Source organism: Dendrobates tinctorius, unplaced genomic scaffold, assembly GCF_039654945.1.
Source record: "Dendrobates tinctorius isolate UK_male_01 unplaced genomic scaffold, ASM3965494v1 ptg000296l, whole genome shotgun sequence".
Classification (NCBI taxonomy): domain Eukaryota; kingdom Metazoa; phylum Chordata; class Amphibia; order Anura; family Dendrobatidae; genus Dendrobates; species Dendrobates tinctorius.
Window position 1 is genome coordinate 2,184,959 of NW_027361963.1, and position 27,218 is coordinate 2,212,176.

A 27,218-nucleotide genomic window follows, 5' to 3' on the forward strand; every position below is an offset into this window, starting at 1 on the left:
TAAAAAAATAACAAGTGAAACAGACAAGTGTTACGTGCAGACATATAAAAACATACAATTTACCGCCTCAGCGGGAACAATACCTTTACATATAAAATTACAAAGATTACAAGGAACAATAAATCATTATCAGTGTTACTGGTTAACCCCTATAATTAAGTTAACTCTTCTGGATAATCTATTCCGGACCAAATATGTGCTCCCATTAAATATAATATAATTGTGATATATTGCGACTATGTCGTAGCTCCTGTCTCCAGGATAAAAATCACTGACACCTATCTTATTGCCATTTATATTATAATAATATCCTAGAAAAACTATTTTCTCACGATCAAAACGGATTAAGACAAATTTAACTATGTAGTACAAAATTAAGCGAATAATAAACTGCCCCAATTTTATATAAATTTTTTATCAAGCAAAATACCACGCCGAATGTCATAAATTTATATACCTCCCAGACATGATTCTTGTGTTATAATCTCATAATATTAAGCAAAATACATTTATATGAATCAATTATCATAAAAAAATAGCCATATCTACTTTATCATTGAAACCTGCGGGACCCGTCGCCCGTGTATCCATGATCCATTTCGATTCCCGCTGCAATAATAATTTATGCAAGTTCCCCCCTTGTGGGAGTAACATCACTTTTTCAATACCCGCAAAAGTAAGGACACCCGGATCCGTCCCATGTACAGTCCTGACATGGTCAATGAGACGTGGCACTCCTTTCCCAGATTTTATCGACTTGAAGTGCTCCCGAAATCGAACATAAAGCGGGCGTATTGTCTTTCCTATATAAAAAAACCGACATGTACAGAAGATAACATAAACCACATGATCAGTCTTGCATGTAATAAAGCTGGACACCGTATGTCTAACTGCACCCATTTGCAGTGTACGATCAGTACAATGATACCTACAATAGGGACATTGTCCACATTTATAATTACCTTTAGGTATTCCCTGATTTAACCATGTGTCACGTTGAGTTATTAAACGATTCTGGACTAAAACGTCCCTAATCCTTGTACTGCGTCTATTGGAAATCAAAGGTCCTCTGGACACTATATCAATCAATTCCCTGTCTTGTTCCAAAACATGCCAATGTTTCCTTATTACGGATCTGATTTGTCTATCCATGGGGCCATAACGAAAACAAAAGGTAAATCTTTTTTTCTTTCTTACTTTCTTTACTCTGTTGATTTATTATGCATCTCCTGTTATCATCCCATTGTGATTTCACTTTTTGAAGTGTAGTATCTAATAAATGGTCAGGGTACCCTCGTTGTCTCAATCTCTCATGTAATTCTCTGGATTGTCGTTCCCGACCCTCGACTGTATTATTGACACGAAATATTCGTAAAAAATTGACTATATGGTAATGAATTAACAGTATGTGTGGGGTGATAACTGTCAAACCGCAATACGGAGTTGGTGGCTATAGGTTTCCTAAAAACCGATGTACATATAGTATCATCCTTGATCTCCAAAAGGACATCAAGAAACTCCAATTTGGTACCTCCAAAATTATATGTGAACACCATGTTCATGTGATTCGTGTCATTTAAATAGTTAACAAATTCAACAAATGTCTCTTTTGTACCCTCCCAGATTATGAACACATCGTCCACATATCTGAGGTATAATCTGATATGTCTGAAATACCTCTGCATATTATAAACGTATTTCTCCTCAAAAGCTCCCAAGAACAAATTCGCAAACGTGCAAGATACCGGCGTGCCCATCGCAGTTCCCACATTTTGACGATACCATTTTGAATCAAAAGTAAAAGCATTGTGTGTTAGAATAAAACTCAATGCATCACAAACGAAATCTATGAAACCTTGCTCTTTCCCTGTCGTACCTAAAATTTCCCTAATAGTGTCAACTCCCAATTGTTGAGGAATTCTTGTATAGAGACTTTCTACATCTATTGATGTTAAAAAGAAACCAGGTTGACACCCAAACCCATGTATTACTTCTAGAAAAGCTTTAGTGTCTCTTATATAGGACGGGATCTGAATAAGCAATGGCCGTAATAGCCAATCTACATATTGTGAAAGTGCCTCCGTCACTGATCCTATCCCAGAAACAATGGGGCGACCTGGAGGACAGGATAGGGATTTGTGTATCTTAGGTACATGGTACCAATGGGGACGCGTAGGAAAATCAGGCAACAATTTTTCTGCCTTTTTTTCAGAAATAATATTTTTTATGACATATTGCCTGAGTAAGGACCTCAAATCTTTTATGAATTTGTGGGTAGGATCCCCCATCAATTTCGTATATGTGACTGTATCTGATAGATGTCGGTGGGCTTCTGCTAGGTACATATCTCTCGGCAATAACACTGTATTCCCTCCTTTATCTGATGGTCTCACCACTGTGTCTGTCCATTCTCTAATTTCTCTCAGTGCTGACTTCTCAGCTGCTGTCAAATTTGAGGGAGCTGTGTGATATACTAATGCCTCTACATCTTTAATGACTAACGTCTCAAATAAATCAATAAGATTTCCTGGGGAGACAGGGGGCATATATTGTGATGTTACCCCCCCCTAAAAAAGGTGTATAAATCGTTTGTGGGTAGTCACCCCTAGATTCAGTGATACTCAACAATAAAGCAGCATCTTCATGCACTTCTGCCAATGTACCTACTCCTGCCATAAATCCCAAAGGACCCACTTCACATTGCACCTCCCCTGATAATGGAGTGTTAATGGGGGTTTGTAGTAAAAATTGTTTATGCAGATGCATCTTCCTAATGGATTTAAATAAATCAATCTTAAATTCTGTCAAATCAAAACTATCTGGTATACAAAAATTCAGACCCTTGGCTAATAATGAATGATGTGAATCATTCAACACATGATCAGTTAAATTTATTACTGCATGCGACAGTGTGTCCCTTATCGTCTCGATCTCCATGAGACTTGCTTTCTCTTGCGGTTTTGTCCATACGGCCTTCCTCCTTCCTCTTCTGATCCTCCGCCTAAAGGGATATTATGTCCAGACACACCGGCTTCTGCTGATATCTGCTGGTCAATTGCAGACATGGATGAACTGGCTCCCTCTCCCATGCTTGAATCAGAATCCGTTGTTCAATAATCTCTCCTGTTTGGAGCCTGATTCTGTTTGTGGAAATGGCGCTTATATTTCCCTTTTCCTGATTGTCCAGTATGTACGTTCATTCTTTGCTTATTCCAACTGAATATCTGGCCATTCAAAAAATCATGTTTGTCTCGTAAAAATTTGTCTCGTTTTCTAGACTTAATCTCTGCCTGCATGGGCAGCAATTTACTGTCCATTTTTTTTATTAAATGTAAGCCACTGATTATCTGTCATTCTCGATTTTAACTCTTCTTGTGATTTCATTAAATCCTCTTTAACTGTGTCATAATTACGCAAGTTGGTATCCAAGACCAATTGCAATAAATCTTGCGAACATTTAAGTAGAATTTTCTCCCATTCCATTCTAAAGGAAGCATCACCTTTGAACTCAGAAATTTCCTTCCACACTCTCAATCCGCGGGGTACACGTCCACAGTCTCTGTAGGACTTCAATGAATTATTGGTCCAAAATAACTTTGTTTCCCTCTCAGCCAGATTCATTAATTTAAATTCCAAAGCTTTAGTGCTTAAAGCCTGCACTTCATCACACGTTTCACACTCTTTGAAGTAATTATTAACATCCTCCCGACCAGCCTGTAAGCTCTGTCCCAGTGTAGCTGTATCCGCCTCCATGTCCAAAGACATGGTTAAACTACTTCATGTGCTGCGTCTGGATAATCCAAACTAACAATCCGGTAACCAAGCGTGCTCAATTGACCAGCAGATATCAGCAGAAGCCGGTGTGTCTGGACATAATATCCCTTTAGGCGGAGGATCAGAAGAGGAAGGAGGAAGGCCGTATGGACAAAACCGCAAGAGAAAGCAAGTCTCATGGAGATCGAGACGATAAGGGACACACTGTCGCATGCAGTAATAAATTTAACTGATCATGTGTTGAATGATTCACATCATTCATTATTAGCCAAGGGTCTGAATTTTTGTATACCAGATAGTTTTGATTTGACAGAATTTAAGATTGATTTATTTAAATCCATTAGGAAGATGCATCTGCATAAGCAATTTTTACAAAAAACCCCCATTAACACTCCATTATCAGGGGAGGTGCAATGTGAAGTGGGTCCTTTGGGATTTATGGCAGGAGTAGGTACATTGGCAGAAGTGCATGAAGATGCTGCCCTATTGTTGAGTATCACTGAATCTAGGGGTGACTACCCACAAACGATTTATACACCTTTTTTAGGGGGGTAACATCACAATATATGCCCCCTGTCTCCCCAGGAAATCTTATTGATTTATTTGAGACGTTAGTCATTAAAGATGTAGAGGCATTAGTATATCCCACAGCTCCCTCAAATTTGACAGTGGCAGAGAAGTCAGCATTGAGAGAAATTAGAGAATGGACAGACACAGTGGTGAGACCATCAGATAAAGGAGGGAATACAGTGTTATTGCCGAGAGATATGTACCTAGCAGAAGCCCACCGACATCTATCAGATACAGTCACATATACGAAATTGATGGGGGATCCTACCCACAAATTCATAAAAGATTTGAGGTCCTTACTCAGGCAATATGTCATAAAAAATATTATTTCTGAAAAAAAGGCAGAAAAATTGTTGCCTGATTTTCCTACGCGTCCCCATTGGTACCATGTACCTAAGATACACAAATCCCTGTCCTGTCCTCCAGGTCGCCCCATTGTTTCTGGGATAGGATCAGTGACGGAGGCACTTTCACAATATGTAGATTGGCTATTACGGCCATTGCTTATTCAGATCCCGTCCTATATAAGAGACACTAAAGCTTTTCTAGAAGTAATACATGGGTTTGGGTGTCAACCTGGTTTCTTTTTAACATCAATAGATGTAGAAAGTCTCTATACAAGAATTCCTCAACAATTGGGAGTTGACACTATTAGGGAAATTTTAGGTACGACAGGGAAAAGCAAGGTTTCATAGACTTCGTTTGTGATGCATTGAGTTTTATTCTAACACACAATGCTTTTACTTTTGATTCAAAATGGTATTGTCAAAATGTGGGAACTGCGATGGGCACGCCGGTATCTTGCACGTTTGCGAATTTGTTCTTGGGAGCTTTTGAGGAGAAATACGTTTATAATATGCAGAGGTATTTCAGACATATCAGATTATACCTCAGATATGTGGACGATGTGTTCATAATCTGGGAGGGTACAAAAGAGACATTTGTTGAATTTGTTAACTATTTAAATGACACGAATCACATGAACATGGTGTTCACATATAATTTTGGAGGTACCAAATTGGAGTTTCTTGATGTCCTTTTGGAGATCAAGGATGATACTATATGTACATCGGTTTTTAGGAAACCTATAGCCACCAACTCCGTATTGCGGTTTGACAGTTATCACCCCACACATACTGTTAATTCATTACCATATAGTCAATTTTTACGAATATTTCGTGTCAATAATACAGTTGAGGGTCGGGAACGACAATCCAGAGAATTACATGAGAGATTGAGACAACGAGGGTACCCTGACCATTTATTAGATACTACACTTCAAAAAGTGAAATCACAATGGGATGACAATAGGAGATGTATAGTAAATCAACAGAGTAAAGAAAGTAAGAAAGAAAAAAGATTTACCTTTTGTTTTCGTTATGGCCCCATGGATAGACAAATCAGATCCGTAATAAGGAAACATTGGCATGTTTTGGAACAAGTCAGGGAATTGATTGATATAGTGTCCAGAGGACCTTTGATTTCCAATAGACGCAGTACAAGGATTAGGGACGTTTTAGTCCAGAATCGTTTAATAACTCAACGTGACACATGGTTAAATCAAGGAATACCTAAAGGTAATTATAAATGTGGACAATGTCCCTATTGTAGGTATCATTGTACTGATCGTACACTGCAAATGGGTGCAGTTAGACATACGGTGTCCAGCTTTATTACATGCAAGACTGATCATGTGGTTTATGTTATCTTCTGTACATGTCGGTTTTTTTATATAGGAAAGACAATACGCCCGCTTTATGTTCGATTTCGGGAGCACTTCAAGTCGATAAAATCTGGGAAAGGAGTGCCACGTCTCATTGACCATGTCAGGACTGTACATGGGACGGATCCGGGTGTCCTTACTTTTGCGGGTATTGAAAAAGTGATGTTACCCCCACAAGGGGGGAACTTGCATAAATTATTATTGCAGCGGGAATCGAAATGGATCATGGATACACGGGCGACGGGTCCCGCAGGTTTCAATGATAAAGTAGATATGGCTATTTTTTTATGATAATTGATTCATATAAATGTATTTTGCTTAATATTATGAGATTATAACACAAGAATCATGTCTGGGAGGTATATAAATTTATGACATTCGGCGTGGTATTTTGCTTGATAAAAAATTTATATAAAATTGGGGCAGTTTATTATTCGCTTAATTTTGTACTACATAGTTAAATTTGTCTTAATCCGTTTTGATCGTGAGAAAATAGTTTTTCTAGGATATTATTATAATATAAATGGCAATAAGATAGGTGTCAGTGATTTTTATCCTGGAGACAGGAGCTACGACATAGTCGCAATATATCACAATTATATTATATTTAATGGGAGCACATATTTGGTCCGGAATAGATTATCCAGAAGAGTTAACTTAATTATAGGGGTTAACCAGTAACACTGATAATGATTTATTGTTCCTTGTAATCTTTGTAATTTTATATGTAAAGGTATTGTTCCCGCTGAGGCGGTAAATTGTATGTTTTTATATGTCTGCACGTAACACTTGTCTGTTTCACTTGTTATTTTTTTAGTGGCTGGCAGGAGGAGTGATTGGTATGCATAAGTATCCGTCATTTCCTCCTGCACTTTGACCCGTGGAAGCGCTCGAGTAGCGTGAAACGGCCGTAGTCAGCCATTTGACACACTCTCCTTCACATCTCCGACGTGACATGTAATTCAGTGTCAATAAACATTCATCATTATCCCGTAGAGTGCGACCTTTTTCTCTTGGAAACTTTCCTATTGAACTATACAGGAAATCTCAAGAGATATTAGCGCCACTTTTATTGTCAGTGTTTCGGGGGATTTGGGAGGGGGGATATATGCCGGAGTCCTTCTATGAAGCTAATATACAGTGCCTACAAGTAGTATTCAACCCCCTGCAGATTTAGCAGGTTTACACATTCGGAATTAACTTGGCATTGGACTGTAGATCAGCCTGGAAGTGTGAAATGCACTGCAGCAAAAAAGAATGTTATTTCTTTGTTTAATTTTTTTTTAAATTGTGAAAAGTTTATTCAGAGGGTCATTTATTATTCAACCCCTCAAACCACCAGAATTCTGTTTGGTTCCCCTAAAGTATTAAGAAGTATTTCAGGCACAAAGAACAATGAGCTTCACATGTTTGGATTAATTATCTCTTTTTCCAGCCTTTTCTATTTAAGACCCTCCCCAAACTTGTGAACAGCACTCATACATGGTCAACATGGGAAAGACAAAGGAGCATTCCAAGGCCATCAGAGACAAGATCGTGGAGGGTCACAAGGCTGGCAAGGTGTACAAAACCCTTTCCAAGGAGATGGGCCTACCTGTCTCCACTGTTGGGAGCATCATCCGGAAGTGGAAGGCTTATGGAACTACTGTTAGCCTTCCACGGCCTGGACAGCCTTTGAAAGTTTCCTCCCGTGCCTAGGCCAGGCTTGTCCGAAGAGTCAAGGCTAACCCAAGGACAACAAGGAAGGAGCTCCGGGAAGATCTCATGGCAGTGGGGACATTGGTTTCAGTCAATACCATAAGTAACGTACTCCATCGCAATGGTCTCCGTTCCAGACGAGCCCGTAAGGTACCTTTACTTTCAAAGCGTCATGTCAAGGCTCGTCTAGTTTGCTCATGATCACTTGGAGGACTCTGAGACAGACTGGTTCAAGGTTCTCTGGTCTGATGAGACCAAGATCGAGATCTTTGGTGCCAACCACACACGTGACGTTTGGAGACTGGATGGCACTGCATACGACCTCAAGAATACTATCCCTACAGTCAATCATGGTGGTGGCAGCATCATGCTGTGGGGCTGTTTCTCAGCCAAGGGGCCTGGCCATCTGGTCCGCATCCATGGGAAGATGGATAGCACGGCCTACCTGGAGATTTTGGCCAAGAACCTCCGCTCCTCCATCAAGGATCTTAAGATGGGTCGTCATTTCATCTTCCAACAAGACAACGACCCAAAGCACACAGCCAAGAAAACCAAGGCCTGGTTCAAGAGGCAAAAAATCAAGGTGTTGAAGTGGCCTAGTCAGTCTCCTGACCTTAACCCAATTGAAAACTTGTGGAAGGAGCTCAAGATTAAAGTCCACATGAGACACCCAAAGAACCTAGATAACTTGGAGAAGATCTGCATGGAGGAGTGGGCCAAGATAACTCCAGAGACCTGTGCCGGCCTGATCAGGTCTTATAAAAGACGATTATTAGCTGTAATTGCAAACAAGGGTTATTCCACAAAATATTAAACCTAGGGGTTGAATAATAATTGACCCACACTTGTATGTTTAAAATTTATTAAAATTTAACTGAGCAACATAACTTTTTGGTTTGTAAGATTTATGCATCTGTTAATAAATCCTGCTCTCGTGTGAAGTTTGAAGGCTCTAACTTATTTGCATCTTATCAAACCTGCTAAATCTGCAGGGGGTTGAATACTACTTGTAGGCACTGTAATAGTGCTTAAAAAGGAGGGGAAGGACCCTTTAGACTGCAGATCTTATCGGCCCATATCATTAGTGAACGTGGACTATAAGATCTCTACAAAGATCTTGTCTACCAGGTTGAATTCAATTATATTAGAACTTATACACCCTGACCAAACTGGCTTTATGCCCGGCAAGAGCACTTCTATTAATATTAGAAGAGTTCAGTCGGTGGTCCAATATAGTTCCCTGGTGCCAGACAATAAATGGGCATTGGCATCGTTGGATGCGGCCAAGGCTTTTGACTCCCTTGAATGGCCCTTCCTTCACGCATGTTTACAGAAATATGGCTTCGGGGATAGATTTTTAAAATCGATTAGTATACTATATATGAAGCCCAGAGCCCGGGTCATTGTAAATAGTTCCATATCTGAGCCTTTTTCACTACACAGGGGAACCCGTCAGGGGTGTCCCCGGCCCTTTTTGCCCTTGCGATTGAGGCTCTGGCAATACGCATAAGATCCTCCCCTAATATTGTGGGCATAGAAATAGTGGATAGGATACCATATGTCTATATGCTGATGACATAGTGATATTTATGGAGAGAGCGGAAGAAACGCTGGCAAGAGTGATCACCACTATAAATAAATTCAGTAAATATTCTGGTTTGTATATAAATTGGGAGAAATCTGCTCTGATGCCTCTCTCCCTTGCCCCAATGTCACGACTTGAGACCCTCTCCTCATTACCCATTGTGTCCAGTTTTAAGTATCTAGGTGTCCATATTTCTCAAGGCAGTACACTTGATTTGCAACTTAACATACACCCATTACTAGAGATGGTCAAAGTCAAGTTTACAATTTGGAGTAAGGCCTATTTCACACATCAGTTTTTATGTCAGTTAAAATCCGCTAAAATGGCGGACAAAGGATCCGTTCCTGTACTGACCACAACGTTTGGCACCGGACCATTGTTTTAACGGATGCGTCGAAGGAAGAATAAGCTTGACCTGATTAAAATTGGCCAGGCGTAGCGTGGCATCTTGCAGATACATAACCTGTCTCTGTGTCGATCTGTCACCTTGCCCGGGCTACACGCTATCAATCTGGCTACCATCCGGTATATCTAAAGATCTCCAATTGAGAGATAAAGATCAAAACCCATCATCAGGCGTCCCAATTGGGAGGGCTGGTCGCAACCAGAAGACACCCAGTATCCGAGATCCGGCAACCGCAGACTGAGGCCTAGAGGACACACAGACCAAAATCACCGGTGAAGGTAAGAGCCATCGTTTCTTACAATTCTCTGTGTCTCCTCTTGCCACATACTCTGCAGCCGGGCCCCGGGTACAAGTAGGTGTGTATGTGTATGTATATGTGAACAATGAGACTCCCTGAATGAGTTGAATGACTGTATGCATGAAATAAGGATTGTGACACACAATCCTGAATGTATAAGGGAGTCCGTTAGGTATGCTAACTGGTAACTTGGTACCAGAAATAGAGTGGAGGAACACTAGGAAGTCAAACACATAGTCACACCTGAGTGAATGAGATAAGCTGAAACCAATATATTTTGCTATTGTTGCGGAGCTACGCAGAAAGACTGGATTACACGTAGTCGGGCTTGTCCTGTCCGTGCTTTTCTGGTGGCCTATGGTTTTGCAACAACTTAGCTAATATCTTGGGGAAGCTGCAACTGTGTGGGTTATGCATGAGTGCACCCTCCATGATATAGGGCTGTTCAATTTCTGCTTTGCTTCATATGGGATTAGAAGATTATGAGAAGATTTGGGTTATATTAGTCTGCCTATGGTTAGTTGGATTTGCTCTCTGGTTGATATATAGAATTGCTGAATACGCTAGGACTAACTACAGAGAAGTGCCATCTCATACTGAGCACGTAGAGCACGTGGAGATTTAGTGTTAGGTGACCGGGTGGGTCACGTGTTGGCCAGACCACTAAGTAATTAAATAGTTAAACTTCTTATCAGAGTTCCTATGGGTTTTTGATGCCTACCAACTGTTGACGTCACATCAGTTTTAGGACGTAAGTTCGGACACTGAGCAGGAACCCCTTATAACAGCGGCTCGCAGCCTATGCATCGAATTAGCGAAGTGCAGTCGGCATAGGTCAAGTATATTGCTAGCAAAGTGATAAAGAAGTAGAATAGTTGAGAAGTGGGCACAAAATAACAGCGCGTATTAAGAAAATAGTGAGTAACAACCAGAGAAAGAGGCAGACAGAGAGATTAGGCAAAATGGGAAATGCAGAAAGTTCAGAGCATCAGGAGGGTTGCAAGGCGTGTGAGATAGTTGAGAAAAGAAAAGGAAAGTTTGCTGTAAAAGACGCAAGGAAGTTGTTAAAAGGTTTAGGAATGAAGAGCGATCCACTGGATTGCTCTCTCTGGGAGTCTGCTTTAGCAGGTAGCAGTGGATGGATTGCTGACAATAATTTAATAAAACAAGCAGAGGCTGGAGCAGAGGCAGCAAAGGAAATGAAGAAAGAAGGTTGTTGGGTTAAGTTAGAAACCCCGAAAGGAGTGAGGTATGCAAGGAAAATAAAAACGCCCCCACCTTATCGGGCCCATCCTATGACAGGACCAGGATGGACTTGCGTGTGTGGACAGCAGAACCCCGACTGGCGTGAACAATGTTCTGCCTGCGGGAGGCCAAGACCCCAGGGATATACCCAGTCCTACAGGGTCAGACTCAGTATCAGGTCCCTGGGTATAATAATAATACGGTAATAAAACCGGAGGACAGTAGTATGTTAATTACATTGGAAGAAGGGGACTATCAAACCATGGACGCGACTGGTATCACAGCAGCTGCAACCTCTACCCCCGTAAGACCGACTATACAGACAACTACTGTGTCTCATTACAGACCATGGAGTCCAAAGGACCAAATGACGCTAGTTAAAGACGCCCCAGACCCATTTGACTTACCAATGGCCTTTTATAGATGGATGGTAGGATTAAACAACACCTACACCTGCACTTGGATGGACTTAGAGTCCCTCCTGAGGGGGAAAATCGGGGATGCACGAATGGAGTTAGTATTAGAGGATATAAATAGAGCTGGAAGCTCATACAGTGCAGAACATAGACTGGGGACACAGTACGTAAGGACTATAGAGTCAGGGATGCATTTCCTGAAAGGTCTGCACGCATGGTGTCGAGGAAAGGTGGGGGAATCCACTATCTCCCTTTTGGATGTGGTACAGGGTCCTAAGGAGACAGTAGACCAGTTCTGGGGGAACTTGAAGCTGAGATATGCAGATCTGGGCTATGACAGCATGGGAGAAGCAGGAAAGAAACTTTTCCATGGAGATTTTATGGCGGGGCTTAGGTCACAGCTCAGACAGAGGGTGCAAGCAGCTAAGCCCGACTGGAGGACATGTCTCATAGAAGACTTAGTGCGTGTGGCAAAAGGTGTTGAGTTAGACCAGAGGATAAAGCCAGTACAGATACAGTATGCATCTAATGACACCCAGACAGGTCAGAAAGCTACCACAGCCAGAAATCACCGCAGACAGATTGAATGTTATAATTGCGGTAAGATGGACCACATTAGCTGACAGTGCAGATCAGCCAAGAAAGAGAATCAGGCCAGGACGGATGTCCCGACCCAAGACCCACAATAGGAAATAGGCAACCCCGTAGACATCTACCCCCTTAGGACACCATCATGTGCAAAAACAGGTCCACAAGGGGTAATCTCAGTATCTCTTCCAGATGGTAAGAAAATCCCATTCCTGGTGGATACAGGGGCAGCCAAAAGTGTTATTCGCCAGGAACATGTTAAACCATCTGATATATCCAATGAAACCATTTACACTCAAGGGTTTGAGGGACTGATACAGGAATGTAAAATGACAAAACCATTGCCCCTTCGACTGGCTGACCACACATGCCTAACTAAGTTGCTAGTTAGTGACAAAACACCTGTAAACTTACTCGGTTCTGATGTACTGCAAGCGATTCAGGCCCACATTGTGTACGGATCCGACGGAACTGTGAAGTTAACGGCAGGAGTCTCTGAAAGCGCCCTGTGCAAAGTTCTAGCCTGCATGTATTTCTCTGACTCCCCCGCCCTTTCAGAAGAAGATAAGGAGTTAGAGCAGATCCCAGACTGGCTGTGGTCAAAGTCTAAAACTGATATCGGGCACATGCCAGTCTCTCCTGTAATGATTAACCTGAAATCAGGGGAGAAACCACCGCAATTAAAGCAGTATCCACTAAGTGTCGCTCAAGAGGAGGCAATAAGCAAAAATATTACAGATCTAATTGCTTCTGGGGCTCTAAAGCCAACAAAATCTATAGCCAACACCCCCTTGTTCCCAGTGAAAAAGAAAGGCAGGAAAGGGGAGCCAGTTACTTACAGGATGGTTCATGATCTCAGAGCCATAAATGCCGTCACAGAATTACTGACACCAGTAGTTCCAAATCCGCACACGATCTTGGCACAGATCCCTTCAACAGCTGCTTACTTCAGTTGCATTGACTTGGCAAATGCTTTCTTTTCTGTTCCTCTGCACCCGGACTGTCAGTACTTGTTCGCATTTACGTTCAGGGGTCGACAGTATACCTGGTTGGTTTTACCGCAGGGAGCCCAAAACTCTCCAACCTTGTATACTGCTGCTTTGTAATTCATTTTGCAGGATTGGGACAGCAAACATGCGGAGGTTGTTTTACTTCAGTATGTTGATGACCTACTCCTTTGTGCCCCGAACAGAGATGTATGCTGCGAAGCTACAATCTCATTGCTTCTGCATCTTGCTGCCAAAGGGTGTAAAGCGTCCAGAGAAAAGCTACAGTTTTGTCAGCCAAAAGTTGTGTTTCTCGGACATTGCATATCACAGGGTGCACGCCATCTGACAGCGAACAGGAAAAAGGCGATTGAGGTGTTAAAACCACCTACAGGGGTCCAACATCTACGTACCTTCCTGGGGCTGGCATCATATTGTAGGCCTTGGATTCGCTCAGCATCCATTCTCATGCAGCCACTCTATGATTGTCTGCCCTCTCAACCTTTCAAACTTGACCAGGAAGCACTAGACAGTTTCTACTCACTCAAACTAGCAATCGTCTCTGCCCCAGCTCTAGGTACCCCACACTATGCTAAACTTTTCCTCCTATACTGCACAGAAATGCAAGGACATGCTACAGGGGTCCTAGCCCAAAAACATGGTCAGCAGAACAGGCCCGTGGCATACTACTCTGCCCGCCTGGACCCTGTAGCGAGAGGAGCACCATCTTGTGTCCGAGCAGTAACAGCTGTCACACTCCTTCTTGACAAAGCATCAGAGATCATACTGGACTACTCTGTAACCATCTACACTCCACATGACTTACACAGCATTCTTAACCAAGTTCAACCCAAGCACATTTCTGTAGCCAGACATCTGAGACTGCAGTGTGCACTTCTCATGCCTCCCAATGTCACTCTGAAACGATGTACAACTTTGAATCCAGCCACTCTCATTCCCATTAATGTGGAGGATTCAAAAGGGGGGGGGAGAAGGACAGGGTAAACCACTGTTTTTTGCAAAATTTGACTGAAGAAGAGCTTTTTGATGTGTATCATGAACATGATTGTATGGCCCTTATGGCCCAAGAGACAGCAGGTTTTTCACATGTTTCTGATGTACCCCTTGCTAATCCAGATGTTGAGCTTTTCATAGATAGATCTCGAAGCATCGGTGAAGACGGACGGTTCTACACTGGTTATGCAGTGGTAACAGCATGAGGTAGTAAAAGCAGAACCACTCCCTCCTCATATGTCTGCACAAGAGGCGGAGTTGACGGCACTCATTGAAGCACTTAAAGGGGCTGACAGTAGACGCTACAACATTTACACAGACTCAAGGTATGCTTTCGGGGTGGCCCATGACTACAGTCCTATATGGAGGGCAAGAGACTTTCTTACATCAACAGGCACTCCTGTTAAACATGGGCACCTCATCAAACAACTGATGGAAGTGTTGTTGCTGCCCAAAGAGGTTGCCATAATTAAGGTAAAGGCACGCACAAAGCTTAATACCACGGAAGCAAGAGGAAACGACAAGGCGGATCGAGCTGCCAAGGAATCAGCCAGAAGACCCAGACACAATGAGACCCCTGAGGCACCTCCACTGGTTATGGTAAGCACTGAGTGTAACCACTTCGACTTGAGTATCTTGCAGGCTCTTACTCGGCAGACAACCAGGGAAGAGAAAAAGGCTTGGTCGAAAGCTGGAGCACGTGACCATGAAGGCTTGTGCATGGTGGGACAGCGGGTGTGTCTGCCAAGATCCTTGTATCCCATCATGGCTCAAGCAGCCCATGGACCGACGCACCTTTCTAAAAATGCTATGTGTTCTTTGGTGGATAAGCAATGGATCGCTCCAGCTTTTACAACAGTAGCTACTAGGTTCACACAGGCATGTCTAACATGCGCACAACACAACACAGGAGGTGTAGTGAAAGTACCACAGAAACACATACCTAAGCCCCTCTACTCGTTTCAACGACTGCAGATTGACTTCATACAGTTACCCCCAGTAGCAACGTATGACTATGTACTCGTGTGTGTTGACCTCTTCTCAAGGTGGCCGGAAGCATTCCCAATGCCGAAAGCCACTGCAAGGGCTACTGCAAAGAAGCTGATGTCAGAAGTTTTCTGTAAGTTCGGACTACCTGAAACCATAGAGTCCGATAGAGGTACCCACTTCACTGGAGAGGTAATGCAGCATGTTATGCAAATGTTGGGGGTCACACAAGCATTCCACACACCCTACAGACCCCAAGCAAGTGGTAAGGTTGAGCAGCTGAATGGGACACTTAAGTTAAAGATTCAAAAAGCAAGTGAGGAATTGGGGAAACCTTGGACAGAATGTTTACCCCTAGCTTTGTTCTCCATTAGGTACACACCTAATGGAAAGACAAAACTCTCTCCTTTTGAAGTTTTGTTTGGGTCAGCACCAAGGTTAGGCCTATACTTCCCACAGACACTGCAGCTACAGTGTGACAATCTCACTAGCTATGTCCAGAGCCTTCAGAAGAGGCTCTCGCTTGTGCATAAACAAGTCTTTGATTCTATTCCAGACCCAGAGAATCAAGAAGGAACCTATTCCCTCCAACCAGGAGACTGGGTTGTGGTCAAGAGACACACACGGAAACCACTGGAGCCAAGGTTCGACGGCCCGTTCCAAGTTCTCCTCACTACCTCTACATCAGTGAAGCTTGAAGGAAAACCCACTTGGATTCATGCCAGCCACTGCAAGGCCCTGGAACGGAAGAATGATGATCCTGTTCCTGTTGCTGATAACAGCCTTGCTCCAAGACACACAGATGCGGAAAAATCAAAATGATATTTTAGAAACTGAAGCTCCTTTTGTAACTGATTCCAAGAAAGATGTGCTTTGGGTGATTTACCTTCACTATAATCAACAGAGGTTTATAAAAGCTACTAGAGATGCACTAAGGGAAATGCTAGATCTAGGTAGCCCTGACGACTTCCACTAACACAATAAAATATGTGAATATTCCCCCAAAGAATTGACAAGGTTGAGAATGAGATATGATCTCTCAACCCACTCCAGGGAATTTGGTGAAGAAAATAATAACAAGCCCAACACTGGCGCTTAGGCCTTTGAAGTACCTGGAGTAAGGAGGGTGAGAGAATCATATCGGTTCTCAAAAGGGGGACTGATAGGGAAACCATGATTCTGTGGGGTCCCTTCATACACTTATAGGGTCTCACACTCCATACTTATATGATATTAGCTGACAAAGAAGAAATCATCTCTCCTGATACTGTTATTCTATGCTCTCACCTCTATGACACTTATGATTCATGCATCAGCAGATCCACGTAGCCCTAATGAGTACAAAAGTCCTAGAAATAGATAAAGGGGCTATGAACCCTTAGTAAGACAGGTTAATGAGAGTAATATCAGGCTGTTGTATAACCAACACCTGTATTAACCCCTTTTCTGGAAATTCCCGAATGTATCTAATAATTAACGGCCGAATACAATCTGATTGGTTAACGAATATGAATATGATTGGTTGAAACCATTTATGCTTACTGTTGAATAATCAATTGTCCAATGGAATACGATGATGTAATGTAACCGCCTACTCAAATGAGCATATAAGCTTGACCTGATTAAAATTGGCCAGGCGTAGCGTGGCATCTTGCAGATACATAACCTGTCTCTGTGTCGATCTGTCACCTTGCCCGGGCAACACGCTATCAATCTGGCTACCATCCGGTATATCTAAAGATCTCCAATTGAGAGATAAAGATCAAAACCCATCATCAGGCGTCCCAATTGGGAGGGCTGGTCGCAACCAGAAGACACCCAGTATCCGAGATCCGGCAACCGCAGACTGAGGCCTAGAGGACACACAGACCAAAATCACCGGTGAAGGTAAGAGCCATCGTTTCTTACAATTCTCTGTGTCTCCTCTTGCCACATACTCTGCAGCCGGGCCCCGGGTACAAGTAGGTGTGTATGTGTATGTATATGTGAACAATGAGACTCCCTGAATGAGTTGAATGACTGTATGCATGAAATAAGGATTGTGACACACAATCCTGAATGTATAAGGGAGTCCGTTAGGTATGCTAACTGGTAACTTGGTACCAGAAATAGAGTGGAGGAACACTAGGAAGTCAAACACATAGTCACACCTGAGTGAATGAGATAAGCTGAAACCAATATATTTTGCTATTGTTGCGGAGCTACGCAGAAAGACTGGATTACACGTAGTCGGGCTTGTCCTGTCCGTGCTTTTCTGGTGGCCTATGGTTTTGCAACAACTTAGCTAATATCTTGGGGAAGCTGCAACTGTGTGGGTTATGCATGAGTGCACCCTCCATGATATAGGGCTGTTCAATTTCTGCTTTGCTTCATATGGGATTAGAAGATTATGAGAAGATTTGGGTTATATTAGTCTGCCTATGGTTAGTTGGATTTGCTCTCTGGTTGATATATAGAATTGCTGAATACGCTAGGACTAACTACAGAGAAGTGCCATCTCATACTGAGCACGTAGAGCACGTGGAGATTTAGTGTTAGGTGACCGGGTGGGTCACGTGTTGGCCAGACCACTAAGTAATTAAATAGTTAAACTTCTTATCAGAGTTCCTATGGGTTTTTGATGCCTACCAACTGTTGACGTCACATCAGTTTTAGGACGTAAGTTCGGACACTGAGCAGGAACCCCTTATAACAGCGGCTCGCAGCCTATGCATCGAATTAGCGAAGTGCAGTCGGCATAGGTCAAGTATATTGCTAGCAAAGTGATAAAGAAGTAGAATAGTTGAGAAGTGGGCACAAAATAACAGCGCGTATTAAGAAAATAGTGAGTAACAACCAGAGAAAGAGGCAGACAGAGAGATTAGGCAAAATGGGAAATGCAGAAAGTTCAGAGCATCAGGAGGGTTGCAAGGCGTGTGAGATAGTTGAGAAAAGAAAAGGAAAGTTTGCTGTAAAAGACGCAAGGAAGTTGTTAAAAGGTTTAGGAATGAAGAGCGATCCACTGGATTGCTCTCTCTGGGAGTCTGCTTTAGCAGGTAGCAGTGGATGGATTGCTGACAATAATTTAATAAAACAAGCAGAGGCTGGAGCAGAGGCAGCAAAGGAAATGAAGAAAGAAGGTTGTTGGGTTAAGTTAGAAACCCCGAAAAGAGTGAGGTATGCAAGGAAAATAAAAACGCCCCCACCTTATCGGGCCCATCCTATGACAGGACCAGGATGGACTTGCGTGTGTGGACAGCAGAACCCCGACTGGCGTGAACAATGTTCTGCCTGCGGGAGGCCAAGACCCCAGGGATATACCCAGTCCTACAGGGTCAGACTCAGTATCAGGTCCCTGGGTATAATAATAATACGGTAATAAAACCGGAGGACAGTAGTATGTTAATTACATTGGAAGAAGGGGACTATCAAACCATGGACGCGACTGGTATCACAGCAGCTGCAACCTCTACCCCCGTAAGACCGACTATACAGACAACTACTGTGTCTCATTACAGACCATGGAGTCCAAAGGACCAAATGACGCTAGTTAAAGACGCCCCAGACCCATTTGACTTACCAATGGCCTTTTATAGATGGATGGTAGGATTAAACAACACCTACACCTGCACTTGGATGGACTTAGAGTCCCTCCTGAGGGGGAAAATCGGGGATGCACGAATGGAGTTAGTATTAGAGGATATAAATAGAGCTGGAAGCTCATACAGTGCAGAACATAGACTGGGGACACAGTACGTAAGGACTATAGAGTCAGGGATGCATTTCCTGAAAGGTCTGCACGCATGGTGTCGAGGAAAGGTGGGGGAATCCACTATCTCCCTTTTGGATGTGGTACAGGGTCCTAAGGAGACAGTAGACCAGTTCTGGGGGAACTTGAAGCTGAGATATGCAGATCTGGGCTATGACAGCATGGGAGAAGCAGGAAAGAAACTTTTCCATGGAGATTTTATGGCGGGGCTTAGGTCACAGCTCAGACAGAGGGTGCAAGCAGCTAAGCCCGACTGGAGGACATGTCTCATAGAAGACTTAGTGCGTGTGGCAAAAGGTGTTGAGTTAGACCAGAGGATAAAGCCAGTACAGATACAGTATGCATCTAATGACACCCAGACAGGTCAGAAAGCTACCACAGTCAGAAATCACCGCAGACAGATTGAATGTTATAATTGCGGTAAGATGGACCACATTAGCTGACAGTGCAGATCAGCCAAGAAAGAGAATCAGGCCAGGACGGATGTCCCGACCCAAGACCCACAATAGGAAATAGGCAACCCCGTAGACATCTACCCCCTTAGGACACCATCATGTGCAAAAACAGGTCCACAAGGGGTAATCTCAGTATCTCTTCCAGATGGGAAGAAAATCCCATTCCTGGTGTTATTCACCAGGAACATGTTAAACCATCTGATATATCCAATGAAACCATTTACACTCAAGGGTTTGAGGGACTGATACAGGAATGTAAAATGACAAAACCATTGCCCCTTCGACTGGCTGACCACACATGCCTAACTAAGTTGCTAGTTAGTGACAAAACACCTGTAAACTTACTCGGTTCTGATGTACTGCAAGCGATTCAGGCCCACATTGTGTACGGATCCGACGGAACTGTGAAGTTAACGGCAGGAGTCTCTGAAAGCGCCCTGTGCAAAGTTCTAGCCTGCATGTATTTCTCTGACTCCCCCGCCCTTTCATAAGAAGATAAGGAGTTAGAGCAGATCCCAGACTGGCTGTGGTCAAAGTCTAAAACTGATATCGGGCACATGCCAGTCTCTCCTGTAATGATTAACCTGAAATCAGGGGAGAAACCACCGCAATTAAAGCAGTATCCACTAAGTGTCGCTCAAGAGGAGGCAATAAGCAAAAATATTACAGATCTAATTGCTTCTGGGGATCTAAAGCCAACAAAATCTATAGCCAACACCCCCTTGTTCCCAGTGAAAAAGAAAGGCAGGAAAGGGGAGCCAGTTACTTACAGGATGGTTCATGATCTCAGAGCCATAAATGCTGTCACAGAATTACTGACACCAGTAGTTCCAAATCCGCACACGATCTTGGCACAGATCCCTTCAACAGCTGCTTACTTCAGTTGCATTGACTTGGCAAATGCTTTCTTTTCTGTTCCTCTGCACCCGGACTGTCAGTACTTGTTCGCATTTACGTTCAGGGGTCGACAGTATACCTGGTTGGTTTTACCGCAGGGAGCCCAAAACTCTCCAACCTTGTATACTGCTGCTTTGTAATTCATTTTGCAGGATTGGGACAGCAAACATGCGGAGGTTGTTTTACTTCAGTATGTTGATGACCTACTCCTTTGTGCCCCGAACAGAGATGTATGCTGCGAAGCTACAATCTCATTGCTTCTGCATCTTGCTGCCAAAGGGTGTAAAGCGTCCAGAGAAAAGCTACAGTTTTGTCAGCCAAAAGTTGTGTTTCTCGGACATTGCATATCACAGGGTGCACGCCATCTGACAGCGAACAGGAAAAAGGCGATTGAGGTGTTAAAACCACCTACAGGGGTCCAACATCTACGTACCTTCCTGGGGCTGGCATCATATTGTAGGCCTTGGATTCGCTCAGCATCCATTCTCATGCAGCCACTCTATGATTGTCTGCCCTCTCAACCTTTCAAACTTGATCAGGAAGCACTAGACAGTTTCTACTCACTCAAACTAGCAATCGTCTCTGCCCCAGCTCTAGGTACCCCACACTATGCTAAACTTTTCCTCCTATACTGCACAGAAATGCAAGGACATGCTACAGGGGTCCTAGCCCAAAAACATGGTCAGCAGAACAGGCCCGTGGCATACTACTCTGCCCGCCTGGACCCTGTAGCGAGAGGAGCACCATCTTGTGTCCGAGCAGTAACAGCTGTCACACTCCTTCTTGACAAAGCATCAGAGATCATACTGGACTACTCTGTAACCATCTACACTCCACATGACTTACACAGCATTCTTAACCAAGTTCAACCCAAGCACATTTCTGTAGCCAGACATCTGAGACTGCAGTGTGCACTTCTCATGCCTCCCAATGTCACTCTGAAACGATGTACAACTTTGAATCCAGCCACTCTCATTCCCATTAATGTGGAGGATTCAAAAGGGGGGGGAGAAGGACAGGGTAAACCACTGTTTTTTGCAAAATTTGACTGAAGAAGAGCTTTTTGATGTGTATCATGAACATGATTGTATGGCCCTTATGGCCCAAGAGACAGCAGGTTTTTCACATGTTTCTGATGTACCCCTTGCTAATCCAGATGTTGAGCTTTTCATAGATAGATCTCGAAGCATCGGTGAAGACGGACGGTTCTACACTGGTTATGCAGTGGTAACAGCATGAGGTAGTAAAAGCAGAACCACTCCCTCCTCATATGTCTGCACAAGAGGCGGAGTTGACGGCACTCATTGAAGCACTTAAAGGGGCTGACAGTAGACGCTACAACATTTACACAGACTCAAGGTATGCTTTCGGGGTGGCCCATGACTACAGTCCTATATGGAGGGCAAGAGACTTTCTTACATCAACAGGCACTCCTGTTAAACATGGGCACCTCATCAAACAACTGATGGAAGCGTTGTTGCTGCCCAAAGAGGTTGCCATAATTAAGGTAAAGGCACGCACAAAGCTTAATACCACGGAAGCAAGAGGAAACGACAAGGCGGATCGAGCTGCCAAGGAATCAGCCAGAAGACCCAGACACAATGAGACCCCTGAGGCACCTCCACTGGTTATGGTAAGCACTGAGTGTAACCACTTCGACTTGAGTATCTTGCAGGCTCTTACTCGGCAGACAACCAGGGAAGAGAAAAAGGCTTGGTCGAAAGCTGGAGCACGTGACCATGAAGGCTTGTGCATGGTGGGACAGCGGGTGTGTCTGCCAAGATCCTTGTATCCCATCATGGCTCAAGCAGCCCATGGACCGACGCACCTTTCTAAAAATGCTATGTGTTCTTTGGTGGATAAGCAATGGATCGCTCCAGCTTTTACAACAGTAGCTACTAGGTTCACACAGGCATGTCTAACATGCGCACAACACAACACAGGAGGTGTAGTGAAAGTACCACAGAAACACATACCTAAGCCCCTCTACTCGTTTCAACGACTGCAGATTGACTTCATACAGTTACCCCCAGTAGCAACGTATGACTATGTACTCGTGTGTGTTGACCTCTTCTCAAGGTGGCCGGAAGCATTCCCGATGCCGAAAGCCACTGCAAGGGCTACTGCAAAGAAGCTGATGTCAGAAGTTTTCTGTAAGTTCGGACTACCTGAAACCATAGAGTCCGATAGAGGTACCCACTTCACTGGAGAGGTAATGCAGCATGTTATGCAAATGTTGGGGGTCACACAAGCATTCCACACACCCTACAGACCCCAAGCAAGTGGTAAGGTTGAGCAGCTGAATGGGACACTTAAGTTAAAGATTCAAAAAGCAAGTGAGGAATTGGGGAAACCTTGGACAGAATGTTTACCCCTAGCTTTGTTCTCCATTAGGTACACACCTAATGGAAAGACAAAACTCTCTCCTTTTGAAGTTTTGTTTGGGTCAGCACCAAGGTTAGGCCTATACTTCCCACAGACACTGCAGCTACAGTGTGACAATCTCACTAGCTATGTCCAGAGCCTTCAGAAGAGGCTCTCGCTTGTGCATAAACAAGTCTTTGATTCTATTCCAGACCCAGAGAATCAAGAAGGAACCTATTCCCTCCAACCAGGAGACTGGGTGGTGGTCAAGAGACACACACGGAAACCACTGGAGCCAAGGTTCGACGGCCCGTTCCAAGTTCTCCTCACTACCTCTACATCAGTGAAGCTTGAAGGAAAACCCACTTGGATTCATGCCAGCCACTGCAAGGCCCTGGAACGGAAGAATGATGATCCTGTTCCTGTTGCTGATATCAGCCTTGCTCCAAGACACACAGATGCGGAAAAATCAAAATGATATTTTAGAAACTGAAGCTCCTTTTGTAACTGATTCCAAGAAAGATGTGCTTTGGGTGATTTACCTTCACTATAATCAACAGAGGTTTATAAAAGCTACTAGAGATGCACTAAGGGAAATGCTAGATCTAGGTAGCCCTGACGACTTCCACTAACACAATAAAATATGTGAATATTCCCCCAAAGAATTGACAAGGTTGAGAATGAGATATGATCTCTCAACCCACTCCAGGGAATTTGGTGAAGAAAATAATAACAAGCCCAACACTGGCGCTTAGGCCTTTGAAGTACCTGGAGTAAGGAGGGTGAGAGAATCATATCGGTTCTCAAAAGGGGGACTGATAGGGAAACCATGATTCTGTGGGGTCCCTTCATACACTTATAGGGTCTCACACTCCATACTTATATGATATTAGCTGACAAAGAAGAAATCATCTCTCCTGATACTGTTATTCTATGCTCTCACCTCTATGACACTTATGATTCATGCATCAGCAGATCCACGTAGCCCTAATGAGTACAAAAGTCCTAGAAATAGATAAAGGGGCTATGAACCCTTAGTAAGACAGGTTAATGAGAGTAATATCAGGCTGTTGTATAACCAACACCTGTATTAACCCCTTTTCTGGAAATTCCCGAATGTATCTAATAATTAACGGCCGAATACAATCTGATTGGTTAACGAATATGAATATGATTGGTTGAAACCATTTATGCTTACTGTTGAATAATCAATTGTCCAATGGAATACGATGATGTAATGTAACCGCCTACTCAAATGAGCATATAAGCTTGACCTGATTAAAATTGGCCAGGCGTAGCGTGGCATCTTGCAGATACATAACCTGTCTCTGTGTCGATCTGTCACCTTGCCCGGGCAACACGCTATCAATCTGGCTACCATCCGGTATATCTAAAGATCTCCGATTGAGAGATAAAGATCAAAACCCATCAAAAGGAACCGCTGCCTGGGGAGAATTTTTTTCTGCCGCCAGAAAAAGGGTTAGGGTTAAATTTGTGGCCGAGGCAAATCCTCCAGGCATGCGCAATGTAAAATGCATTGTCCGTCCAAGCATGTTGGCGGACGCCAAAATTTTGGCGGATCCGCAAAAAACCGGATCCAACGGATAGCCATCCGTGATGATCCGCCGGTAAGGCAACTCAATGGGAAAAAAAACGGATCCGCCAACCAAAATGGCGGATCCGTTTTTTTTTTGCAAAACGGCAGATTTTGACTGATGGTGAAAAACTGATGTGTGAAACAGGCCTAAACTCCCACTGTCTGTGGCCGGACATATTAACTTAATCAAAATGATACTACTCCCAAAACTCAGTTATTCTCTTCAACATAGTGATGTGGTGGTGCCCAGATCCTTTTTTTGAACCTAAATTCCCAAATTACATCTTTAATACAGGGGAAGACCAGACCCAAGCTCAGGCTGTCCACTCTGCAGAGGCCTAAGAAGGGGGGGGCAGCATTACCGGATTTTTTTCTGTATTATCTGGCTGGGCAGGCCAGAGCTATAAGTGAGTGGATGCCCAGAGGTCACCTTCCTAATTCTGAACATCATTTGCTACATGCTGCACGGGTAGATTGTCCGCTGGGTTTTTTGGAATGGGAGAAAATAAACGTTCCTCATTTGTTACCCCTACTTCGCCTGGCACGAACAGTATGGAAACAGATTAAAAGGGTGATTGGATTTAGAGATATCATAGCTGAGATGCCCCTGTGGAATAATGGCTACCTTCCGGCATTACTTGAACACCCATCTACCGAATTCTGGATTCAATACAATGTTTATACGATAAGTGATTTACATGATCACAGAGCTCTGTTATCTTTTGAACAATTACAGGTTAAATGCAATGTTCCGAGATCCCAGTTCTTTCGTTATTTACAGTTAAGGTCATCCTTTCAATCACACGAGATCAGTAGGTGTAGATAATGCTATCTCGTCTTTGCCCTTGATAGGAATTCTTAAATCATAGGGTCCCCAGGGTCTTATCTCCTCTCTGTATACATACACTCACTGGCCACTTTATTAGGTACACCTGTCCAACTGTGTGTTAAGACTTAATTTCTAATCAGCCAATCAAATGGCGGCAACTCAGTGCATTTAGGCATGTAGACATGGTCAAGACAATCTCCTGCAGTTCAAACCGAGCATCAGTATGGGGAAGAAAGGTGATTTGAGTGCCTTTGAACGTGGCATGATTGTTGGTGCCAGAAGGGCTGGTCTGAGTATTTCAGAAACTGCTGATCTACTGGGATTTTCACGCACAACCATCTCTAGGGTTTACAGAGAATGGTCCGAAAAAGAAAAAAAATCCAGTGAGCGGCAGTTCTGTGGCCGGAAATGCCTTGTTGATGCCAGAGGTCAGAGGAGAATGGGCAGACTGGTTCGAGCTGATAGAAAGGCAACAGTGACTCAAATTGCCCCCCGTTACAACCAAGGTAGGCAGAAGAGCATCTCTGAACGCACAGTGCGTCGAACTTTGAGGCAGATGGGCTACAGCAGCAGAAGACCACACTGGGTACCACTCCTCTCAGCTAAGAACAGGAAACTGAGGCTACAATTTGCACAAGCTCATCGAAATTGGCCAGTAGAAGATTGGAAAAACGTTGCCTGGTCTGATGAGTCTCGATTTCTGCTGCGACATTCGGATGGTAGGGTCAGAATTTGGCGTAAACAACATGAAAGCATGGATCCATCCTGCCTTGTATCAACGGTTCAGGCTGGTGGTGGTGGTGTCATGGTGTGGGGAATTTTTTCTTGGCACTCTTTGGGCCCCTTGGTACCAATTGAGCATCGTTGCAACGCCACAGCCTACCTGAGTATTGTTGCTGACCATGTCCATCCCTTTATGACCACAATGTACCCAACATCTGATGGCTACTTTCAGCAGGATAATGCGCCATGTCATAAAGCTCGAATCATCTCAGATTGGTTTCTTGAACATGACAATGAGTTCACTGTACTCAAATGGCCTCCTCAGTCACCAGATCTCAATCCAATAGAGCATCTTTGGGATGTGGTGGAACGGGAGATTCGCATCAGGGATGTGCAGCCGACAAATCTGCGCCAACTGTGTGATGCCATCATGTCAATATGGTCCAAAATCTCTGAGGAATGCTTCCAGCACCTTGTTGAATCTCTGCCACGAATTGAGGCAGTTCTGAAGGCAAAAGGTGGTCCAACCCGTTACTAGCATGGTGTACCTAATAAAGTGGCCAGTGAGTGTACATGCTATCAGTGGGGTCAGAGTCCGCCATTGATTCGGTTAAGGGGAAATGGGATAGGCTCATCCCTGATGTACAGGGAGAGGAGTGGGAGGAAATCTTGGAGTCTCCAAGCAAGGTATCTCCGTCTGTTAATAATAGGATACAATTATATATTAACCAATCATATATGACTCCGATTCGACTCTTTTAGATGCGCCGATACCAGTCATCGGAATGTTTGAGATGCCATTCTTTGGATGCAGATTTCATTCACATGATCTGGCAGTGTCCCGTTATTACACAATATTGGAAGGAGGTGACATCAATATTAACATCCTTGGTGCAAGCCCCCGTTCCCCTTGAGCCACTGGTTTATTTGGAGTATGGGATGAGGAGACATGGGATCAATATACTGGGATTTTCTTACGGGAGACGCTGTTTATGGCACGAAAGATACTGGCACTGCGGTGGATGGGAGGCTCATTCCCCTCTCTTTGGTTCTGGATCAATTTAGTGAACTCTATCATCCCATATGAGTGCACGCTGTATCAAAATAGAGGATGCCCAGGTAAATTCGAGAAGATTTGGGAGAGGTGGAACTCCTCTCACCTCACCTTTTAGATTGGAGGTGACACATAACAGATGGTTAAATGTGTGGAACTAGGCCTCAAAATAGCAGTTGTTCTTGTAGATATAGGTTTAGTTTAGAAGTTGGATAGGTATTATCATTTGAGCAATAACAAAGACCAGTGTGCTTTAATTGA

General features: G+C 43.6%; 1 protein-coding gene across 1 annotated transcript in view; it reads right to left on the reverse strand.

Moving 5' to 3' along the window:
* LOC141073099 (uncharacterized) overlaps positions 1–27,218 on the reverse strand; it is a 222,984-nt gene that overhangs the window by 129,476 nt on the left and 66,290 nt on the right. The gene's annotated exons all lie outside the window — the stretch shown is intronic.